The sequence below is a fragment of the Hibiscus syriacus genome, unplaced genomic scaffold (assembly GCF_006381635.1).
Source record: "Hibiscus syriacus cultivar Baekdansim isolate YM2019G1 unplaced genomic scaffold, ASM638163v2 tig00110896_pilon, whole genome shotgun sequence".
NCBI classification, from domain to species: domain Eukaryota; kingdom Viridiplantae; phylum Streptophyta; class Magnoliopsida; order Malvales; family Malvaceae; genus Hibiscus; species Hibiscus syriacus.
The window spans coordinates 250929-259853 of NW_024062904.1; the positions used below are offsets into that span (position 1 = coordinate 250929).

Here is an 8925-nt window from a genome sequence, read left to right on the forward strand (position 1 = left end):
ATTGTGAATAAATACTGTAAAAATAGCCTCAAACCTTGCTTTGACTCAATTTCCTTATGATCATCGAATAAGATTTTCTCTTCGGGATTCACGTCGATTACTTTGTCTACAAGGGCTATCCCCGTGACTCTATCTTGTATATTGAATACCCAAGGCAATCTTTGATTTCGGCTTCGGTAATTGATTCTAATAACATCAATTGTCGTAGATCAATTACCGTTTAAGTTCATGGCTTCCGACTCGGATTGTTGCTTTGATAACCGTCAATTCCGATCTCAATTCCCTCTTGGCGAAGCTATCTCACCAAATGTGTTCCCAAGAAGTCGAATTGCTTTCTATAAGCCGAATCTTCCTCCCACACATTTAATCGCAACAACCTCTTGATCAAAGTCAATCTTTGATTTTGAAAACTGTTTTGATTTTGAAAAATAAGCGCAATGATTGAGAGAGATATTTCGAAAATATTAAGGGCTTGTTTCAATTCTCCTGATAGAATTGAGTCATCACGACAGCTCTCGACTTATGAAAAGTTTAGCTAAGCATGACAAAAGTCATGCTTAGCATTTTGAAAACAAAGTTTGAAAAATAAAAGAAAAATGAAAAGAACTTGAAAAGTAAAAAGCGAAAGCTTTTATAAAAACTAGAGAGAAAAGAAGATTGTAATCCGAATAATGAGTTTAGGCTTACCCCAAATGGGTATTTATAGCCTCTCAAAGCCTAAGGGATAAACAAAGAAAATAAACAAAATAATCCTAAGATAATTGTTTTTCAAATTTAAATTCAAACTTAAACTAGTCTCCTAATGCAATTCTTCTCGTCCATCTTCTAGAAGGCGTGCAGAGAAAGTCTTCTAGAAGCCGTAGCTGACTGAACCTTCTAGAAACTGCCACGTCACACCGCGTTGTGCCCATGTCTCCAGCCGTGACCAAATAATAAAAAAATGCAGAATTCACCCGTTTTGTCACAAATTCTGGAAAGCAAGGACCTGTACAGAAACAAGTATAACACGTCCAATTCAGCAGCAATAATTCCACAAAATCGAAGAAATAACGAGCAAAGATTAACGATTTTGAACACTCATCACAAAGATATCTTTAAACCCCAACTTGGAAACTAAATATTCATGTTGATGTACACCCAAGGCTTTGTTCATTAAATCTTCTTGTTGCTCCCCTGTCTTGATGTGTTCGGTCTGTATCAAGCCTTCTTGAATCTTCTCTAACAAAGTGGCAATCTATCTGAATGTGTTTAGTTCTCTCATGGAAAATTGGGTTAGCTGATATTTGTAAAGCCGCTTTACTGTCACACATCAGCTTAGTTGGTGCCATATTTTTCAATCCCAGCTCTGCCAATAAACCCCTCAACCATACTATTTCTGCAGCCGTTCCAGCCATGCTTCTGTACTCTACTTCTGCAGAAGAGCGTTCAACAATATTCTGTTTCTTAGACTTCCAAGAAATCAGAGACATTCCAAGCTTAACGCAAAAACCAGTAACAGACCTTCTGGTCATAGGACAGGCAGCCCAATCAGAATCACAATAGGAAAATATCCTGCACTCACTTGCTGCACTTAGTAAAATCCCATGGCTTAGATTTTTCTTGATGTATTTTACCACTCTCAATGCAGCCTCAAGGTGTGATTATTTTGGTTTGTGCATGAATTGACTCAAGAAATGTACTGCGTAAATGATATTCGGCCTTGTGTGAGTTAGATATATTAATATGCCTATCAGTCTCTGAAAAATTCATTTATCTTGCAAGAGTTGTTCATTACTACAAACAGCTTCATCATACTCTGTTGTAGTAAGTTTCTTGTTTTACTCTAGAGGAGTCATAGCTAGTTTAGCTCCCCCTGCTCCAATTTCTTCAATCAACTCTAAAACATACTTTCTTTGATTCAACACAATCCCAGCTTTTGACCTTAGAACCTCTAATCCAAGAAAGTATTTCAACTCTCCAAGATCCTTCATTTTGAAGTTCTTATTCAAAATATGCTTTAGTTCTGCTATCAGTACTTCACTACTACCAGTGATTAAAAGATCATCAACATACATCAACAAAACAACTATATCACTACATTGCTGTTTTGTGAACATTGAATAATCATACTTGCTCTGTATGTAACCGGATGTAAGTAAAGCCTCTGTTAGTTTCAAATTCCATTGACCAGAGGCTTGTTTTAGTCCATAAAGTGATTTATGCAGCCTACAAACCTTAGACTCCCCCTGGCTACAAAAACCATAAAGTAGTGTCATATAGACTTCCTCAACTAGGTCACCTTGTAAGAACGCATTGTATACATCCATTTGGTAAATAGGCCAAGAAAAGATTAAGGCAATAGCAAGGACAGTTAGAACAGTGGCCAATTTAGCAACTGGAGAGAAGGTATCCACAAAGTCAATTCCTTCTCTTTGATTAAACCCTTTAGCAACAAGGCGAGCTTTGAAATGCTCAACATCTCTATTAGCCTTGTACTTGATTCTGTAAACCCAGTTGTAGCCTATTGGAACTTTCCCTGAAGGAAGGGTAACTATAGACCAAGTGTTGTTTGACTCCAAAGCTTCAATCTATTCCTTCATGGCTTGGATCCAAAGAGGGTTGGTAATGGCTTCAGAATAAGTTTTTGGTTCACTTAAATAAAAAGTAGAAGATAAAAAACTTTGAGTTTTAGAAGGTAAGTGAAAATAAGAAATGAAATGGGAGATAGGATACTTACTTGGAAGAGATGAGGATTGGTAGGATTGAATATAGTCATGTAGCCAATTAGGAGGTTTGACAACCCTAGTAGACATTCTCTGAGGTGGACACTGATTTTTAGGTGGAGCAAGTGAACTAGAACATGGACTTGGAGAATAAATTGGTGAACTAGTTGAAACTTGAGGTGATGCATGAGAAGCAGAAGAGGACAGAACATGTGAAACATAATTTATTGGATTAGATGGTATATAAATTTCAAGATTAAGAAAATCAGAATCATCAATAAGAGGTTGAGAAGGGAAAAATGAGAAGGCTTGTTTGATAAAAACGAGAAAGGAAATATAGTTTCATGAAAGACCACATCACGAATGACAAAAAAAATATTTTGTATGAAGATCAAAAAGATATAGCCCTTTTGAGTTAATGAGTAGCCCAAAAAATAGAAGGAGAAGCCTTTGGGGAAAATTTGTCCTTATAGTTAACTTTGGTTGCATAACAAAGACATCCAAACACTTTCATATGAGAAAGATTAGGTGGTTTGTGATAGAAAGTTTTAAAAGGACTTTTCCAGTTAAGAACAGGAATATGAAGCCTGTTAATGATATAACAGGCAGTTAAAACACACTCACCCCAAAATTTGATAGGCACATGAGAATGAATTGAAGAGCACGGACTACCTCTAAAAAATGTTTATGTTTGTGTTTGCGTTCAGCAACTCTATTTTGTTGGGGTGTATGAACACAAGAGCTTTGGTGAATAATACCAAGAGATGAAAAAAGTTCAGAACAATTATCATTAAAAAACTCACAACCATTATCACTATGAACATACTTAACTGAAGTAGAATGATGATTTTTGACAAGAGTAAAGAATTATTTAAGAAATAGAAGTGCATCACTCTTAAGCCTCAACAAGTAAACCCAAGATAGTCTAGTATGATCATCTACAATAGTAAAAAAGGATCTATGACCACTATGTGTTGAGATTCTATAGGGACCCCACAAGTCAATATGAATTAGATCAAATGGTTTAAGTGACCTAGATGAGCTAAAAGGAAAGGGTAGTCTTAACTGTTTTGCAAGAGGACAAATAGAACATTGCTTAACAGAGTTATCATTCAAAGGAAAATAACTCAAAAAAATAAGTCTTATGCATTTTAACAGGAGTAGCATGCCTTAAACGTGCATGCCAAAGCATTGTATTATTATGAAAAGAAACAAACATACAACCTGAATCAATTTTGTATTCTGATGAAGAAAAATCGGAACTAAATTTTGGAGATGACAAACCAGAAAAAAGGTCCTTGGAATTAAACAAATAGAGACCACGAACCTACCTACCAATCCCCCTCATCTTCTCAGTGAAGAGATCCTACAAAATACAAAATTGAGTATAAAAAATGATGTTGCAATTGAGATATTTGGAAATTTTTGATACGAACAGCAGATTATGATGGAAATCAGGAACACATAGTATATTTGGAATAACATCAGTAGAGTTAAAACGAAAGCTACCAGTATGTGTAATAGGAAATGTTTTACCAGTAGGCAAATGGACAAAATTAGGCTCACATGAATTAAGAGATTGTAAACAATGGATGTCACACACCATATGGTCGACAGCCCGTGTATCAAGTATCCAAGAAAAAGAATCAGCAGAACTATGTGAGCATTTGAAAGCAGTACCTGCTAGGTTAACTGATGCATCAACTGATAGAGTCTTATTCAAAAGTTCAAGGATTTGGTGATACTGAGTTGTTGTGAAGACTGGAGCAGACTTAACTGCAATGAAATCACCAGATTATGAGTCATGATCAGACTCAGGCAACGAGGGATTGGTAGCAAGAGCAGCCTGCGGATTCTTCTTTTTTGTGAACTTGAAATCAGGAGGAAGTTTTCCTCTACAAAGTACCCTCGGCGCGTGTGGTCGATACTTAAAGTACCTCTACCGATTAAGCGATAACAATTGTCACGCTTGTGGCCTTTAATTTTTCAGAAATCACAGACACCGTTAAACCGTCTTCGATCAGAATTTCCAGACGTATTGGAGTACATAGCAGTGACTCCTGAGGCAACAGACAACTGAGCTCGTTGTGCCTTTTCTTGCACGATCATGGAGTACGCTTGATTCACGCTTGGCAGGAGCTGCATAAGGAGGACTTGACTGCGAATAGCAGAGTATGTATCATTAAGACCCATTCGGAATTGCAACAGCTTCTGATGTGCAAGGTGCTTGGAATTTTGTTGAGAAGCTTGACAATTACAAGCCGAAAAAGGAACTAGGGCATGATATTAATCCCACAACAATTTTAATCGCGTAAAATAGGTCGATACAATTGAATCACCTTGACTTAAAGTGGCAATTTCATGATGCAAGAAGAAAATCCTCGATCCATCTACCTTGTCGAACTGCTCATTTAAATCGGTCCAGACGTGAGCAGCGCTTGAAGCAAAGACGATTCTAGCCGAGAGGTCACTGCTCACCGTGTTGAGAATCCAAGAAAGGGACGAATGCGTTACAGCGCTCCCATTGAGAATGCAAGAGCTCGTCATAATCCTCTTTGCAGCAGGTGCCATCCACAAAACCTAATTTGTTTTTTGCTAGCAGTACGATTATCATAGAACGGCTCTATATGTTGTAATTGTCGATACCAACCAGCCAATGAGAGACAAGAACGCCGCCCGGCGTATCAGATGGATGCAAATATAGGGGATGGTTGAAGTCGAGCACGCTGGTGATAGGGGTGGTTTCAGTGGTATTCGTTTCGGTGCAAGAAAATTCCCAAAACAATGAACAAAGTAGGAGGAGGGAATGCAGGCTGAAGGAACGATTGGAGAGAATGAAAACGACCCAAGAATGTCCTGGGCTAAACTGATACTATATAAAAAATATTTGGGTAGAATAATGCTTTATTCCCTCTATCTTTTAATTACATCAAACAAGTCCTATTTATATACAAATAACTCCTATAACTAACTTAATAACAAAATTTTAACAAACTTAACAAACTATGCAACTAAGTAAAATTAGTTAACAGTTTCTACAACCATTTCAATTATCTGATCCGTAATGTCCATTAAAATATTTCGTTAAGCTACACGTTTTGCGTTTATATAATTTTGAATTTTTTTTAAATTAAAAATATTATTAAAAAAAACCTCCCCCAACCTACGTCCCCCTCTCCCTCGCCTGCTTGCTTTTCAGTTTTCCATTCTCAAACGGCCGACCAAATGCCATTGTCGGCCATCAATTTTGAATTGCCATTGTCAAATCTTATCAGTGGAGGAAAAGCAATTGGAAGAGAAAATGTTGAAGGAGTCGTCTGACCCGTCGTTCTTATGTAGCATCGTCCCTCTCACCAGTGTGAAACCCCCTCGACAAAGCCCAGGAGCTCCTTTGACAGATTCTAAGAGCAGTCGCCGGTGATCGAGAAAAAAGGATAGAGATTTGGGGTTTTTTAAATTTAAAAGAATTTAATAATAATGTTTCTAACGTTAGGCACTTTGATTGATTGAAAAAAGTTATGCACCAAACAAAAATTGATATAATTTAGACATTTATTTTTATATTAAGCATTTATTCTACATTGAAAGAAATAAACAATGGCTCAAATTATTCTTAACTTGAAGCGGATTAATTCAAACTAATTTGGTTGGGTATAGCAAAGTTTATATATATGAAGCATTAAGCCTTAAATATCAACCGGGAGGAAGAATCTATTCAGCAATAGAGTCATCTTACAGTCCCGTTTTCCATGTCTGATTGTTGTGAGTATAGGCTCCATCAACTGGCAAGTTGACACCACTCACAGATTTGGCTTCATCGCTATCTAGAAACAGGGCAGCCTTTGCAATATCCTCTACTTCAAGGTTGGCCCCTCTCAAGACTCCGTTATTCGAAATCATCTCCTCCATCTTTCTCTTATCAGAACCGTCTAACAAGTTTAGTACCAGAGGAGTCGGAATGGCGTAAGGAGAAATGCAATTGACTCTAATCCCGTACTCTCCTAACTCCACGCTCAAGCTCTGAGCCAATCCTGCCACAGCATGTTTCGATGTGTTATAGGCGTGCGGGGTACCTAAGTAAGCCAATGAAACGACGCTGGCAGTGAAGAGAATGCACCCTTTTCGTGCCGGAATCATCTCTCGAGCAGCATGCTTGGCACCAAGGAATGGACCATACACATTGACATCAAGTACTTTCTTAAAGTTGTCACCATCTGTATGTAGCTCTCAATTCAACATCACCTGTAATGCCAGCATTATTGAACATGATATCAAGCTTTCCAAATCTGGATACTGCTAAATCAACGGCATTCCGGACATCGGTTTCGCATGTCACATCGCAGTGGACATAGCTGATGATATCTTGGGTTCCTAGTTCTTTGCAGAGAGATTGGCCTAATTCATCTTGGATATCAGCAATCAGAACCTTGGCACCGTGCTTGACAAACAACCTAGCTGTGCTCTCTCCTATGCCACTTGCACAACCGGTTATCAGGGATACCTTTCCTTCTAACCTGCATATATTGGATTGTGTCGACGGATCGGAGGGTCGTTAGTGATTTCGAATTAAAAAAACGAAAAATAAAAATAAAACAGATTTTTACCTCTTAGCTACCAAAGACTCATCACAAGTACTCATCATATATACCTATCAACAAAGAAACCTCTCTTCAATATTTGTTATATATTTCACTTATTTGCCATCTTCTATTTATAGTTGCAAAGAGGCCAATTATACATCAAATTCACGTGTTCACTGCTTAATAGTGTTACTAAATTATTTATTAGACAGGCTAGCAATCACACATTTCGAAACAATTTCAAATTTAAATACGTATAGATCCATAGGAATATTATTTAATTAATCTTGCATAGATCTGTCAGATATGAATTAAAATCACATGGCATTCCTCAAGCATTTCGGGAACACCATAGATGGGATTGGTATACACATTTAATTCTCTTTCTTCTTGCCACACGAGACACGACCCTCCCACAAAACTTTTACTTCATCTTTACCGGGGCTGATCTGACTCATGAATGGATTGAGAAAGTGTTTGGTGAATATGATTATACACGTAAAGATTTTAAATTTTTATATAATTTTTATATTTTTATTAATTATCTAATTTTATAATTTCACATATCTAAATTTTTAATATAATTTTCTAAATTTACACTTTAATATAAAATCTTGTGTTTGTATCTATTATGATTTGATCCTCTTTGTAGTCAGAATAGCATCTTCCTAGCCCCATCGGTGACCACATTTGATTCCATCTGGCTCAAGTCAATGGATCCTTCCACACCATTGTCATTATTTTTCGTTGCTCTCTCAATCTTCTTAGGGACAAGACAATCAGGCCACTCAAGGCTGTCTACGAGATCACATTCACACTTTCTCCGTTTTTGTTCACATTGTCCTTCACTAATTAAATTTCAAACGAATTTTTCAATTTTAACTCATCAATTTATTTATAATATATATAACATCCTATACAATAATAATGAATTCATTATAGAATTAAAAAATGAATTTTTATAATCTAATAAAATATATTTTATCAATAATCCTTAGAACATGTGTTTAAAAGCTCTCAGTTGACACCCCTCATCTCTTTTAGGTTGTAGGTTTAGTAAGCAAAATTCTCTTTCTCTCTTTTCCTCTCTGCCTAAGTAAAAATTGTTAAAAAATAATTTTTTAAAGGAATCTTTTTTTGTGTGTCATTATTAGGGGAGGGGGGTCTTATAGTAGAAAGAGAGAGGAAGGGGAGGAAGGGGGAGAAAGTGAGGAGTTGGAAAATGGATAGAGGAAGGAGTGAGAAATTAAATCTTAAAATGACTGTTTTTAGGCTTAGTGTCTTTCACCACGATCTTTAACGCAATTATCACATTAGTGGAAGACGCATTTCATAGGAAAAACCTTAAAAAAAGGCTTCTTGTAGGACATGTCTTCCTCTAGCGTGACAATCTCATCAACAATCATAGTGAAAGACACTTTCTACATAAAACATATTAGCCTTACGTGATAGAAATAAATGTCAATAAAAAAATAATTGTTTTTTTTTGTTTCAAATTAAAAAATATTTTTAAATAAAATATTTTTATTTATAAATAAGATATATTTAAATAAAAAGTCAATTAGATAAATTATAAAAAAGTTGAAAATTATGGGCATAGTAATGGCATAATATTATTTTCTAATAAAAACATATTCGACACT

General features: G+C 36.2%; 1 pseudogene; it reads right to left on the reverse strand.

Moving 5' to 3' along the window:
• Positions 1-6407: 6407 nt before the first annotated feature.
• LOC120146169 lies at positions 6408-7341 on the reverse strand (annotated as a pseudogene).
• Positions 7342-8925: the final 1584 nt, after the last annotated feature.